Source organism: Lagopus muta, chromosome 9, assembly GCF_023343835.1.
Source record: "Lagopus muta isolate bLagMut1 chromosome 9, bLagMut1 primary, whole genome shotgun sequence".
Taxonomy (NCBI): Eukaryota; Metazoa; Chordata; class Aves; order Galliformes; family Phasianidae; genus Lagopus; species Lagopus muta.
Genome location: NC_064441.1, coordinates 17,265,888 through 17,282,091, shown reverse-complemented (window position 1 = coordinate 17,282,091; position 16,204 = coordinate 17,265,888). Strand labels below are relative to the sequence as shown.

The window sequence follows — 16,204 nt, the reverse complement described above, 5'->3', positions numbered from 1 at the left end:
TGAACAAATACTGTCTCTTTGCAGATGAGCCCATCTGCCTTCCAGATGGGGGAAAAGGTAATGCAGCAGGAACAGCTGCTCAGGCAAGTACAGCAGGTCACAGAAGAGTAAGGATGAAGAGCAAAATGAGAAGAGCTAACGCTGAGAAAGCACATGGATTTTCATGGAGATTAAGGTAAGCAAATTTAGAAATATTTTGCTGCCACGTGAATGCAGAGAAGACACAATGCACGTCTGATGATGTAAAAGCATAATATATAGTTCCCTTTCCTAAAATAAACAATTTTGTTCTAAAAGCCCCTACACCTAGAGACCCACCATTTCTTTTACACCTCTGTCACAGAAATCCTACTGTCAAAACTGAAAATGAAAGAGCATACACAGTGGCCGATGAATATAAGAACTCGGCTGGATTCCTATCATATCAATCCAGTTTTCTTAGAAGTTAATGCTGGTGTATATTTTATCTCTCAGGTTAGCTCACTTCCGAGATGTTAGCAGGCATTAGCTTGAAACAAATGCTATCATGGTTCAGACACTGACCCGCAAGCTAATTAATAGTTTGTTTCTTTGAGTTCACTGGGACAGGGAGAGATGTGCTGGACATAAAACAATTACTTCAGAAATTTTAACTTCTTTTTAAGAAGGTTTTTGTTCCCCCCTCCCTCCCCCCCCCCAGTTAATTGGATCAACACATTGCAACACAGCATTCATATCCCAAGCGTTTCACCTCCAATTGATTGCTTCCTGGACAGCATGATCCAAACATTTTAACTTGAGAACTTCATTGTCTGGAAAAAGTACTGCCACACACTCTGAAATCAGTGACACTAGGAAGCACAGTCAGGACATGGAATTGGATATGCCAAGACCTCCTTTCCTTTGAAAGATGATGTATTTCATAGGCGACATTGCAATTGCATGACATTCTATTGTTGTTTCATTTTAGCTGTTTTCACTTTTTCTGGAGGAAGTTACAACTTCATCAGAAATCTATTAAAAGGCACTTCAATGGAAACAAAATTGTTTGGTTGTGTTGATAAATTTTACCCTTACTAAATTCTAAAGTATTTTACAAAATATACATGTTATGCTCTCCATATGCATGAGCTCCAGCATTTAGTATCTATGTTTCCAGATTATTCTGTCAATAAAAGTGATTATGTCTGATCAGTAATCCAAAACACAAGATTAGAGAACCACTGCTAACTCTAAATCTCAAATGATGCTCAGTGCTATACTACATCAAGTACCTTATCACAAAATTAGCTCATGTTTGAATAAGACCTGAAACATTCATGTTTGGGTATCCTGGACTGAGGGACTGTCTGGTATCACACTGTGGATATCTCTTGCACTGGCTGGGCATGAGACCACCAGAACTTCCAGGCTGCAGTCAGCGCCGCTCAGTATCAGTGGTAGCAAAGCAGGAGAACCAGCTCTGGCACCCTCACTGCCTCCACCGTGTTGGTGTGGCAGCCCAGGGCTGCATTCACTGGCCACCTTTTCCTATGGGCAAGGAGTGATCTTACAAGGATGCTTTCCCTCCCTGTGCTGTGTGGGAGGAGAGCAAAGCTTGGTTTTTGGCATGCAAAGGAGGCAACTGCACAGGGTGGGTGGGTATGGAGGAAGATTCCCCTGTTGTCTGTTTCAGCACTTCAATGGTCCTTGTTAGAACCTGATATACTATAGCAGGAATAGAATATTCAATCCTTCCCTTTAGAAGTAATTCAGGAACGCAGGCCTCTGCCTCCCAAGTACTTTGTGGCACGAAGTGAACTGTGAGCACAGAGCATTAGGCACCCCTGGGGCAGCTGCCCACAGCCTCTAAATAAGGGTCTTGGATGAAGAGCGGGCTGCTTGAGAAGCTTGGTAATCACATGGTAGTGAAGCTGCAAGTCAGCAGCTATATCATTAAACTACAATAATATTACTGTGATGCAGAAAACTCAATTGGGAGATGGAGATAAATAGCATGTTGCCAAAATAACTTTCACACTGCTAAGTAAATGAATACAAGTTCAAATTAAACTTCCTTTAATCATACCACAGTGTTACTATAAGGTATATTAGAAGGTTTTTTTGTGTTTTGTTTTTTTAATTAACATGTTATGCAAATGACAAGACAGCAGGCTTATAGAAGTTTACATATATTCAGCTAGCTATTTAATATATAGCTCTGATCTGCCATCCGTATGAATTGCTAACGCTGCTAAACGCTGTTATCTTGAGCTCTTTAGATCAACACAAAGAAGTCAACTTTGACAAGATCCTTTACAACTTTCTTAGGTTAAAAAAAGAGTCCTACATACAAGATGCATTGAGCTGCTTTATTTTTTCCCCAAACCATATATCATGCTGTCAAAACGTATTCAAAATCTAGAAGATGAGAGGAGGATGCTACCGAGAAACTAAAAACAACATAAAGCATATTCAGTAAAAGAAGTACTCACCAAAGAATATATATTTAAAGTGAATACTATAAACTTAACTATTGTTCAACTGGCATTTGCATGAGCAAACTCATAAGGCAGTAACTCACTTTCTCACAAACAGTAGGCTTCAGGATTTATTTCATTTTAATCATTATTAATTTCTTTGCTTTCTTTTGTTTTTAAGGAGCAGGCGTCTGTTCTACTGACTATATCATTGCTTTTTTGCTTTTGAAACACTGGTCATCTTGCTATTAAGACATGGTTCCAGTCAAACGCTTTTCTCTCTGCACTGCTAGGCGCTAGGTAGTTGCACCTGACTGTACTCTTTTTTTTCCTTCTGATAGTGGATGGACAGAACTGAAAAGTTAAATGCAATTCAACCAGCATCTCTAAATCTTAATTCTAATATATACATTGACAGATTCTCACTACAGGAAGAAAAATAGATTTTAAAAATTGTCAGTATTTCTCCTCATACAAAAGTAAATATCCTAAGAACTAAAAATAATGCCCTCAAAATTCCATTTAAAGAATAAAGACAAATTCAAATCTACAGTTTTTCTGCCAAGAAAATGAAAAATACTTTTTGATTCCTTAGTAAAAGATAATCCCTTCCTGAAGTTATTAAAATGAAGATGAAAATACATCCATCAACATTTGTATTAAATAATAAAAATAAACAAACAGCCAAGTCACACACATAGCAAAACCTTAGCCATCATTTAACAAAATCATGCATCCATTTTATTTTCATTCCAGCATAGCAAGATACATTCTCTAGAAAATAGCTTTCTAGAGGGAAGGGACTGACTGATAGCGTTAATTAATGCTGCTGATTAACGAACCTGTAATTTGAAGTGGTATTGCTTTCAGAACACAAAAATAAAACAAATATATGTCAAGATTCAGTCCCGGTACCTAAAACAGGTTACAAAGACAACTACAGTTCAAATGTATTCGTAGGGCTACTTCAGCTATTTCAAATCCAATGCCTGACTTTTCAAATCAAAAAGAACTACATTTGTACTACTTTTCTATAAAGGTATAGCTCAGGATTTCAGCTTGTGAAAATGAGTTGATAAGGAAATTCTATTATTGCTCTTTTTGCTAATTGTATTAGCAAGCAGCACTAATGCAACAACAGCATCACCTAATCATTAAGACAACGTACTGAAGTCTTATTCAATGTAAAACTCCAATAGAAATAAGGTTGGCAAACACAGGACAGTCTTAACAGTTGAGCAGCTCAGGCTTTCATCTCCCTCTCTCCCACTACTGTGTGTCAGCCATCCCAACCACAGCTCTAGTTCCAGCCAAAATACCTCTGCAAAGACAGTGATGGAGTGGAGAGAGAGAGGAGACATCTTTAAGGAGCGTAAGAAATGCATCCAGCCTCTCTGTCTAGAAACTAAGAATTGAGTGAAAACTTAGCTGAGGCTCAATGTTGTTCCTTCACACTTTTAAGGACAAAAGCCTTCTTAAGGACTAGTTCCAAGGGCAACAGACAACAGACATTTCTCATTTCTGCTGTGCTTCAAGCGAGCCAGGAAAGTCACTGGCTGATTTTGAGCCAATAAAGAAGAATAAGTCTTATAAGGGAAAAACCTTAACAAAAACAACCCAGAGGAAGCTCTGCCAGTCTCCTTTATACAGTTTATCCAGCCTCATCTATAGCTTCTGCAGAAGTGAAGTTCTGCTTTAAATAAGGAAAGTACTTAAGTGCACAATTCTTAATGCATTAGTTAACTGCAATTTTTTAACCACAAACATTTTTTATAGTACAGCAAAAGAACAAATTTATTTAAATTCTTCACTGCTCTTGAGACCCTAATCTGAAATGAATTAATTTTAGTAATATACAGGAAAAACTTCCTAGATTAGGAGCAGCTATTTTAAGTATTTCTTATTTTTTTTTAAATTAGATTATTATGAATTCTCATTTATCTATCAGAGAAACATACATTAAAATGTAATGTTCTACTGATGCCTACTCAAGTGTCCCCTGAAAAATTTTCTCAATTTGTGATATTTTTTCTCATAACAAATGCTGTCTGTAAGGCCAGGTATTTTGAAAACAGTTTCCTTAATTACTTGTGTCCTTTTTTTACAAGCAGGCTCACTTGGAAGCGAGTGGCAAATTTGCCATGAAAATTGGGAGTATTTGTTTGCACAATTATTTTTCATCTCATATTTATGTCATCTGATATACTGCACACCAAGGGCAACTGTACAACCAAGATGTTATAATCACAATATAATTGTGTATAATCAATAGATATCAAGATGTTATAATCGCAATATAATCAAGAGAGTAAGGCAAAGCAGACAACGATCACAAAAAGAGAATAAATGGAAGAGCTTACCCTTGGGTTGAGCTCACCAGAAGATACCAAAAGAGGGGATCTCCAGAAGAGATCCTTCCCCTCTGGTAGCCAGCTCTTAAATAGGTCCAGGAGGGGTGCAGCCTGGCTCCACCCCTTCCAGCAGCACAGGTGAATTGCCTTCACCTGTGCTCCTCTGGCTGACTCATGGCTCACCTCAGGTGATCAATCAGAGGTTCAGGCCGTGACTCAGCAGTTCCCATACAGCAACATTCACAGTCTTTATTCTCAATCTTTAACTTTACAAACCTAAATTAGGAGTCCCCTCTCCTCACAACTCCACGCTGAGATACATTTACAGTGTCTCCTATATGGAAACGGACACAATTCTCAGGAGAACTGAGTTATTTTATAATTAAACATAAAAAACTACCTGCTGAGTTATTATGCATTACTTTTAGTTACATAAGAATCCTCAGACTCCAAAAGTGGAGGCTAAAGACAGAAGCTAAATACAACAGCACGAATACAGTGTAATTTCTCCTTCAGCCTATGGAACATTCATTTCCCAAATAAATCAGGCCTCAGAAACTGTCCCAAAATGCATCAGCTGCTTTGCAGATACTACAGAGCAGAAATCCATAAGACAGAGAACTAATTGCTTTAGCATTCCTTAATGGCTTTCACAGACGCTGGCTAAACTAGAATATTCAAAAATAGAACCATTTCCTGAGGAACTGAAAAGACAGAGGTGTCTACATGAAAGTTTTCAAGTATTTACATACTCTCCCAAAATATGGTATAATCATCCAGCTACTGTATTACATAACATCACACAACTGAAAAAAACCCATGCCAAATGGCTGTAATCCATGCTTAACAGTTTGGGAAGTTCATGTCCGAACTGCTGCCAATTTTAGATTATTTACACATGATCAGGATTTTGGTTTGCTTTTTCCTCTTTCCTGGTTAAAATAAACCCTCTGCACTTCTTATTTTCAAACTATCACTATAGCAACCACACAGCTGTCACCTTGAATTTTTAAATTAACCACTAATAAGAACAGAAACTTGTGAATCCAAAGGTCATTGTGATATGATAATGGCTCATAAAATATTCTGGTATTTCAAAAAAAAAGAAAGTAAAAAGAAAGCAAGTATGCAGCTTTTTAGCAGATCTTTTTTAAAGTTCATTCTTGTAAAAATACACAAACAGATAAATACATAAACTACCCAAAGATAATATAACTTGATCTATAGCATAACTTGGTGGTAAACTCACATCTCTAATAAATAATCTTAGTTCATTAATGCGCTTTCCCAGACTTTCTGCATTTTGTTTAACCTGATTTGAACTTCTAGAACCATGTCAAACAAACGGTTTTTTAAGATAAAAGTGAATGAAACAACTCTGTCCTCCTCCATGTTACTCCACACAGACTATGATCTTTATCACCTCTTTTATCACTTCACCTGTTCACTTCTAAAGCCACAAATTTGCAATGAGTGCAAAGCTCATGGTATTGTCAAGTCAGTAAATTGCAGTATCAGTCCCTAGATTCATGCACAGATCGGTGTTACGACTGCCCTTCTGCTGCACAGGTCGGTCTTTAAACAATGAAGTGTGTGGAGACTTAATTCTCTACCACTCCAACTTCCTACTGTACTTTGAGGATTACTTCAATAGTGAACTTTCAGCTACACAACAAGTAAACTGCAAGTTCAGTCTGAGGATTAATCTGGACATTGTAGCGATGGAAAGCTCTTAGTAAGCAAAGATGTTGTGATGAAATCCCCACGAGAAGCAGCAGGCTCATCTCCTGGAACAGCACGCATTCTCCAACATTTGCCCCTGAGCCCAAGTATTCAGCAGACACCAGGTATGCTTATCCAAATACTCCACTGTGCATTTCTCAAGTGCAGAGCAACAAACTTTTGTTATGATGGCAGTACACTGCATGCAGGTGTGTATGATCAAAATGTGGATTTTTTACTCATAACTTCTCGTCAGGTCAAACGTTACAGCTAAGTGAAATCTAAACCTTTCCCATCGCAGTGAACCCCTCCGGGTCTCTACTTGCTTCCTGCCACCAATGCTTTCTCCAGCACCACCGATGCCTCCTGCATCTGGAAAAAAGCCAAAACTTTTAGAAAATAGATTAAAAAAAAGTTAAATTACTGCCAAAAATATGACAAAAAGGTTTTGCTTATCCACTGGCACTCTCACAGACAAGAAAAAAGACCTGTCCTACTACTGTTCCACAGTCTTTCCAAAAGTTATGCCCTAAGAGGTTCCCAAGTCTTCTACCATCTTTTAGAAAGTCAGATGAATACCATCTTGGAAACATGTATATGAATGCCTTACTTAACATATATATTTATTGCGTGCCACCTCTGCAGAAGAGCTCGAGATTTGTTGGGTGTCTCATTCATGTGCTGCCATACCGCTTATGATGGTGGAAATATCTTTAACTCTATGTTCACCACATTTAGAAAGCCAAGTGCTAATAATAACGCTCTACTGACTAAGCTACTAACGCATATTCTCAACTACGTTTCATCTGAGAGACAAGGTGGGTAAAACTACTGGACTCAGTTTAGAAATTTGTATCTTAAATCTGCTCAACACAGCATTTCAAATCTAAGTTTCTTTTTTTTTTTTTTTGTAGTAAAAGGAAAACTTTTCATACAAAAACAATTTTCAAACCTATTTCTTTTAGGAGGAGCACTCCATTTACCTAGAACAAACATATCTCTATTTTTGTGCTTCTAAAACCAAGTATGGCTTACAAAGCATAAGAATTATGCTTTGAGTTTAAAATTTATCACGCTTTCGTTCCAATAGTCTGATACAAAGACTAGATTGCAAGCTTTCTTTTGAAACTATTGTATAAAGCATAAGAGAGATCTTCTTTTCAGGGATGACAAGCAGAGAAAGGAAAGAGGAAGGGGTGTAAGGAAAACAACACAATACAAGCTACATTATGATTGGTCTGGAGGGAGCTTCAGTAAATCTAAACATTTATCTCCAATCCACTTCAACTGTACTAATCACACCAATCTGAACATCTGGATTTAAGACCATGCATTATTATTAGGGGGTAAATCACTATCAAGGCTCATTTGCATGGGGAAGGCCAAAACTCAAGCACTCTGAGCATCAGCATGTACTCACGCACCCACAAACAGGATTGTCATCTCAGGAAAAAAGCGTCAAACAAGGTAATGCTGAAGCAGCCTCCAAATATTCCCAATTTTAGTTGCCTGGAAATGATGCTGTTCTGCCACGCTATTTGCAGCACAGCGCTGAAGAAATACAGTGTTTCCAAGTCTGACTTTTGTTTTGCCTCAGCTTGTGAAAGACTTTCCATGCCTGAGAAAGGCTCAGCGCCTGAATGCAGACAGGGTGCAGGACAAAATAAGATCAACTTCATGGCTATCCTTTTTCATTAAGTATATATACATGCTTATATATATCAGAAGGAATTATTGACCTTCACTTTTATAGTTTAATTTTCACTGGAAGAAAAGTCTGAGGCAGTATAATTCAATAACAGGAAATAAATGTGCTACGTATTGTCTACTTCTGTTCTTCAGTATAGCCCATCTGTAAAGATTTTCCACCTGAGATCCACACAGCTCCAAGTAATGTTTCCCACCCTTCTCCAGTCAATGCTTGAAATCAGTTTTTGTGGCAATAAAATGATGCAATCAAAGATCCCCCATACATCCCAGTAATACTACCTAATGCTACTTTTTATATGCTGTCCCATCTCCTGTCTCCTCTCTCACCTCAATCTTACTCTTTGGATGGCTTTGTAAATTGTCACTATTGTACATAGTTTACATCAGTGGATATGCAGAAAGTATCCCAGACCTGCAAAGCTGTCTGGTTTTTGCAGTGAATGAGTACAGCAGTGCAATATTCTCATCGTGTACTTTAGACATAACAGACCTTGGAAGAAAAACCACAATGTCAGCTGTGCTCAATATCCTCTGTTCTCCTTCATCCCATCCTACGGCTAAAACAAACTTAACATGTTCCTAACAAAATCATCACACGCATTAGTGTAGCCCAATACCAACGATCTCACTTTTTCTTTGCAAGTTTGTATTTCAATATGCAAAAATAAACCAAGGACGGGAAATTTCTCCCACAAACTTCTCTCAAACCAGCAAGACCCTTTTCTCCTCTTCTCCTTCTGCACGAGGTGGTTCCATACAAGCCCCACCCTGGCAGCAGACAATAAGGCTGCAAATAACTTATTCTGATCAAAGCCCCATCTGCTTGGCAGCAGCAATTCAACTGCACTTGTGTTTTTTGTATGGCTGCAGCTTCTGAATTGAATGATCCTTTCAGTTAGATGGAAGTTTAAACAAAATATGGTAATTAGCATCAACCACTGTGGCTCTCATGGCTACTGTCTACAAAGACATGTCTAATAAAAGGATTTGCCTGCTTTCCCATCTAATTACACAACATTGTTGAACAATACAATTTAAATTTAAATCAGGCAGTTCTTTCTCTTCTGAGTCAGCTAACAGACTTCCTGCCTCGAACTACATAATAGATGGCAGAAACTACAATTAAAAAGAGGAATTCTACCTGAAAACAATCTCACTGAATTTTGCTTCGTCTTCCTCTGTGGAATGTGGCCGAGGCTGGAAATGTTTAGCACTAACGCTGAGAGCATAAAACCACTTATTTACCATTTGAAAGGAAATCAAGATTTAGCTTTATACCATGTTAGTGTGAAAAATCAAACGTTAGGTAATATTGCAGTTTTATTACTGCATAAAGATAGCAACACGCAGTGACAAATGCTTTTAATGAGATATCCGCAAAGCTCTGGTCAATAAGAATCTTTATGGGCACAATCCTGAACGATTTATACCAGACAAAATCAGTTTATTTAAACCAACAGCAGTTTATGTTCAGGTAATACAATCCCTCATTACAATAAAAATCAATAGTGGAAAATTCAATTTTACCAAAAGTGAACGTTTTCAGCAAATGACATTTTATATACACAATATTGGGCTGAACGCACCTGACCTTATAGCTGGGCAGACTTGGGCCCGCCTGTCACTGGGATGGAAAGGGAAACCCCTGGGTTGTAACAGCAGGTGCCATAGAAAAAAGCCAGTGGCACTATGTCAAACGCTTAGTAAACATTAACCCACAGAAACTGGCTGAATGGGAAGACTTAATCTGGCTTAATCGTTGCTGATGAGCTGATAGACAGGAATAAAAAGGTTGTAAAGCTCCTGGCTAGGACAGAGATTCGGCCACTTGAATTTCTTTAGGCTGCTCTGACAACTTCAATCTAAAGATTTATCCTAAATCTTTTCTTACCATCTTCTATCTGCCAACTGAAGCAAATAAGGCAGGCAGACAAAATATTTCTCAGTGAGAGAGATATTCTAGTTGTAGGAATTATAAATTGAGGGAACAGATTTGCTGTGCTTATAATACGTCTGAAATGTTTGTAAAACTCATTTTTAGAAATACAATTGGAAGGAAAACTCCAGATCAGTAAGTAGCATTCTACTGAAGTTCCAAAACAAGAGAAACAAAGATACTAAAAGGAGGACAATTTGTAAGTTAACACCTTCTATTGTATGTTCCCCAAACAGCCAAATCGCAAATAGATTGGGAATGTGCAGACAACATTCCTCCCTGACATTACATAGCATATATGGGCGTTTCATCTACAATCCTAACCTAGCAACTGGATAGGATGAAACACAAGTATCCTCCTGCTTTCCACTAAAGAAATAACATACTGACTATTTGGGAGAGGAATGGAAAAAAAGACATGGAAATTAAAAATACTGCCTATCAGGAGCGACATTCAGCTGACCCTTCAACAAGGAGAACTCATGGCAATCTTAAAGTCTGCAGGAGAAAAAAACTGGAATTCTCACCATATATTGCTGCCCTCACTGTTATTTTGTCTGTCTTTTTGGTAGTAAATGAAGATACATTTGGAAACAGTCAGTAAAAGTTTCATGAATAATTAACACATTTTCATATTGCATGATGCAGACGGTTATCCTCACACTGGGGGAAAACTTTTTACCTAATATACAATAGGATGTGTAAAACAGCAATAACTTTTCAATGCACTTTAAAACATTCGTGAAAATTCTGTAATTTCTGTGTATCTACTGTCCTCATGAACCAGAACTCATTGTGTGGTGTCTTTACGTTTGACAGGAGTAAGTTGGAAGTTTGCATCTGGGTGTATTTTCCACAGCTAACATCACACTGATACCGCGTTGTCTGACTTGTGATTCAAACTCTCCTTTGAATTAAAAATAAAAATAAAAATCTGCTATGGTTCTATTCCATAGAAGGATTGTTATCACAGGTTGTGCACTTAATTGTTGCAAGCAGAAAACTGCATTACCTTGAAAATACTGTGTCATACACATTATCAAAGAATAACCTTCTGTACACAGGAAACCATTTGCCAGTTCCACAGCTACTGTTAAAATAGAAAGCCATAAGAATTTCATCACAATATAGCAGTTTGGCTTGTAATCTAGTTTGAACCTTTAGGCAAATAACATTTGTTAAATTAAAACCACGCTTTAAGCAAAACCGAAATTTCCCCAAGAAGAAAAGACAAAGAATAAAAAACAAAACAAACAAAAACAACAAAAAAACACAAACAAAAAATACCCCAACCATCACATTTCCAGGCCACACAGGTTCAGAGCTCCCAGACAGAGGGGCACACATACATACACTACATCATGGCATCCCTGTGCATGGAGCCCAGTGAATCCAAGTCCAAAACTGAAGGGGTGTGACTGGTAACATGGGTGCAGTTCTAACATACCACCATCCACATCAAGCTATACATGTGCAGTGGGCTCTGCCCACACACTTCAGCTGCTGCTTTAGGTAACTAGTAATCACCCTGAGTGGACTGGGAGACTTTGGACATCAGGAACCATTTGTTCCTAAAAAAGTTGAGAATTATCATGGAGATAAATTACATATAATATTAATAATATGCAAACCGTGCTGCTTTTTTGTTTTTCTTTATATGAGAACAAAATGTGTAACAGGAAAATGGGGAAATCCTGAGTTACTCCCTGAACCAGCAGGCTGCTGCAGGAACCCCTGACAATAACTGCCTAAGCATCTTCACCAAAAATGGCAGTGATGTGGCATCCACAGAGCTATCCAGCCTTCATCATACTGACAGCACTACAGTTCAACACCTTCAGTTCCAGCTGTGATAACCTTTATAAGGTTATCTCTAATGAAATTTCACATGCTAAAGTCATCAAATGAGTACTGAATGGCACCGTGTTAAAAATAAATATTTGCTTCCATAAAAGACGAATTTCCTTTTTCTACTCTAAACTGCACTGAAAATAATGAAATAGGAAAACAAAGGTATGAAATGCAGGTCTTTATAGAAAGTGACCTATAAAAAACAAAATACAGATTGAGCCTGAAAGCTCACATTAACAGACCTAGGACTGAGAAATAAGGCTTTAAAGATCTGCAGGTAATGATTTGTAATACTAATCCACTTGGAAAAGACTTCTGAAATCAAGGGAGCATGCCAGCTGCTTAGCAACATCTCAGTTATCAGATCTTGCTCTTTGCATCATCAGGAAAAAGAAATTCTCATGCAATCAAGTTTCTGCTGACAAGCAGCCTGGATTGATGCCCACTATAGGTATATGCACATATTCAAGGTTCTTTTTGACAGAGAAAGCTTTACTTTACAAACACTATTTCTGAAACATTATGCCCCTAGCCAAATTAAGACAACAGCCTCTCTAATACCAATCTCCTATTAAAACACTAATTACTGTCAGCATTAACACATTCTCATCTACAATGATCTGTGAGGTGACCTAATAGAATTTACATGCAACAGCTCTCAAGGGAAAGGATAAATACAAATGCAGCAACAGGACTGCACAAAAGAGATTTGTCTGGCATATTATGTTTACTTGAAATGCACAGCCATTATTATGATTAATTTTTCATTACATGGGTCACTTCTTGAAATAAGTTCAGACCTTGCTCCAGCACATATAGGTAATTCTTGCTTTTAAAAGCAAGAACAGCAGCCTTCAAACAGAATGTGAATTTTATAAAATCGTCAGTTATTCATTTATAGTGGAATGCAGAAACCTTCCCCTCCCTTTCTCTATCAGTGCAGTGGATTTAGCAGTGCATCTGCTAATCCAGTGCTCCCTCAATAGACTCAAGGAAATACCACTACTTGTCGACACACAGATGATTGCATTCACCAGCTCATAGACAGCAACTGGACCTATTAGGACCTGAATGAGTACTGCACACTTTTTGTATTTATATTAATTATTCCATCCCTGCTTCCTGTTTGTCTCATTTGTAGTATTCCATCATAGGATGCCAGGCCACTCAATCTCCTGAAGTTCCTTCTAGCATAAATTACTCCACAATTCCATAAACTTTTGTACTCAGGTTTTCTTTTTACAGAGACCAAAACACTCTATGAAAACAACTCTGGTATGGCTATGAATATGTAGAATAATTAGTAGAAATGTTAAGAGTTTTATGAATATGTAGATATTCATACACACACACACAAAGCCATCTGTCATTTTTTATAACAGAAAAGCACTCTAAAATTCAGTTTGCTTTCATTTGCATTAACGTATACACGATCGCAGCCCACAGGTCTCCTATGCTTGTTCTAACTGTTGCATTAAAGCTTGACAGGCCAACATGGATTAGCATGGGTCGCAGAAAAAGGCAGCATTTTAATTTGCTTAAGGTTAATAAACTTGTTTCTAGTAAAATGTTTTTGTAGCATCTCTTTATCTCTTCTAAAACAAAAACATCACATTCACAGTGATACTCAGTTCTAGCTAATGCCAATGTCACACGATCATCTGCAAGATCCATTTGGAAGTGCATACAGTGTGTGGTCTTCTCACCTTCAAACTGTCTGCTTAACCCTGGCAGAAGGATTCTGGCAGTGAATTGGAAAGGATTACTACAGTGTTTCCACAACTGAAGTTCCTTGCCTTTGGCCTCACGCCTCTACAGCACACCACAGGCATACAATAATCCTTCAGAAAAGCACTGCCTGTCATGTCTTATTATTTAAATATTGAAAGGCAGATAAGTATCCCACTTAAAAGAGACAGGGCTTAATCTGAAAACACTTCAAAGGGATCTCTAATGACTTGGTTTTAACTCATCTTTCCTCAGATTAACTGTAGCTTTGAAGTTCTCCCTAATCTTCATCTAACCCTCAACTCAAGAACATATAATCACACCGGAGTTTTTTGGAAAGTAAAGTGTACAACTGACACATCAAATAAAAGGCACAAGTAGGTTAGACCTGGCAATCTAATTTACTTGAGAAGTTAATGAGGCCTCAATTTGACACAGCTCACTGCTGACAAATACTGTTCACACATAAGACTTATACCCTATCAACACAAAAAAGAGGAGAAAACAAAGGAGTTTCACGGTATTCAGCCACACCTGGTGATTATAACAAATATGTGGGCATTGGCTGTATTGCAGACACTATTTGCAAACATTTCACCTTCACCATCGTGACTTTGTGAACTTGCCATATGCTGGCATTTGTTTCCTCATGAATTTGTCCACGTTCTACTGAGAGATTTCAAATCAAGAAACATACACAAATAATGGGCATTTCTAGTGAACTGAAGCTATGGGGGTTTTACTTCAACACAAGTCAGCTGAAATAGACATAGAAAGGCAATTCCTTTTAACCCAAGGTAATTTTTATATCTTGATGCTTCTGCAGTGATACATGGAATGGGGAATTGGTGACTGCTTATTATTCCCCAGAGCAGCTACTTATCAGTGCATGTAATAACATTATTTCTAGACATACATTAAGCATCAATGCTATAGAAAATGGCACATGTACACTAAAAGTATCAGACTACTACTAACTACTAAGACCCCGTACAATAACAAGATGAAATTCTAAAACATTAGCATGATGTTTTATGTCGAAGAGAAAAAAACTATTTGCAAGCAGCTGTACTTCAGAGATGAAGGATTCATCAGCTGCATCATTCTCCAAGCAGATGAACCTAAAGGGCAGAACAAAATACAGCAGCAGAGTTCCCGCCTTGCCTTTGATAGTGATGTTCCTGTTAATCATACATATTATTCAACAGCTGCACAAGTGCTGCCAGTCCAGGTTCCTCAAATGTTTAGAAAGCGTAGGACCCTGCAGAGGCACAAACCAATTTCTTTTTCAGCCACTTAGCCTTGACCAACTTCATCAGTCCTCAGAAATGTAAACATTTTCATAGTTTGAATGCAAACTGCAATACCAGTTATACCACAGATAAGAGCATGAAATCTAGAGTGGCAGTGGAAGAGAAGACACCAAGCAAAAGATATCTTACTGCTGGTCATTTCAGAAATGCAAACATGGAATTTAGCTCTATGACAACTGAAGCAGTAACACAAACAGCATGCCAGCTCTGCACAGCAGAACCAACGTACAATTAAAGGCAAGTTACACAGCTCCTACATACTGTAAAATACTACAAGGGCTGCCTCAGAAGTAATCCTTCCTAACTGTACTACATCGGCCCATGACATCAGAGGCAGATGTTGGTGGGATGGCAGTAGAGGCTGAACCAATACTGTTACATTCCACTGTGTGGCAGACGACAGCAGAGGAGCAGTCTGACAGAATGGCATCTGACATGGAAGTGCGCATGAAGCAAAGTGTGTCACTGAATATCTCCCATCTGGAAAAAATGGCACCCATCGACATTCATCAGTGATTGTGAGTGGTGGCAGTAAGTTAGCAAAAATCTTGAAAAATGAAAAGAAAAACGAGCAAAAAGACACTCTACACCTTAATTACACTTTCTGAGAAGAAAAAAATTTAAGCCATATTTTTCTATCTGTGAAGTTAATGAAAGATACTCCTCTGCTTCATGCAAATAGATTACGAATCAAAACACAAAAAGCCATTTCCTTAAAAAGCTGAAGATCACTGATTGTATATCCCACCTGTTGTAGAAAAAAATGAGAACAAGAATAAAAAGAATTTTTATAAGTAGGCTACAAAGCATAGATTGCAATGCCTGTTAAGTCTCCATCATTCGCTTTCCTTCCTCATGAAAAATGGAACATGCAGCATTAATGAGGCAGCACAGAGCATACCTACCAGGCTAGAACACCTTTAGCACCAACTGCCCAGCTCATCACTGACACACCAGTAAAATTTATGCTGCAGTGATGCAAAATACACCCTTGCAGTTTTTAAGTAGAAAATCATCAGAAAAGAGTTGTGATGACATTTCTACATTTTGATTTGTATAGTTTATTTCTGCAGTTTATAAATAATCTACAATTCCAATGGTTCAAACTATAAGCGAATGAAAATAATACAAAGGAAAATTTATTGTGTAATTTCC

The 16,204-nt window shown here is 37.9% G+C and overlaps 1 protein-coding gene across 5 annotated transcripts in view; it reads right to left on the bottom strand.

The window, feature by feature from the left end:
* SPSB4 (splA/ryanodine receptor domain and SOCS box containing 4) overlaps nt 1-16,204 on the bottom strand; it is a 169,069-nt gene that overhangs the window by 110,691 nt on the left and 42,174 nt on the right. Inside the window, exon 1 of one of the 5 annotated variants that reach the window (XM_048955301.1) lies at nt 4,799-4,901. The exons of 3 other annotated variants lie outside the window; for them this stretch is intronic. The gene's annotated coding sequence lies outside the window, so the exon portion shown is untranslated. Of the gene's footprint in view, nt 1-4,798; nt 4,902-16,204 lie in introns of those variants that run through there. One more of the 5 variants, XM_048955302.1, reaches the window with a different exon arrangement.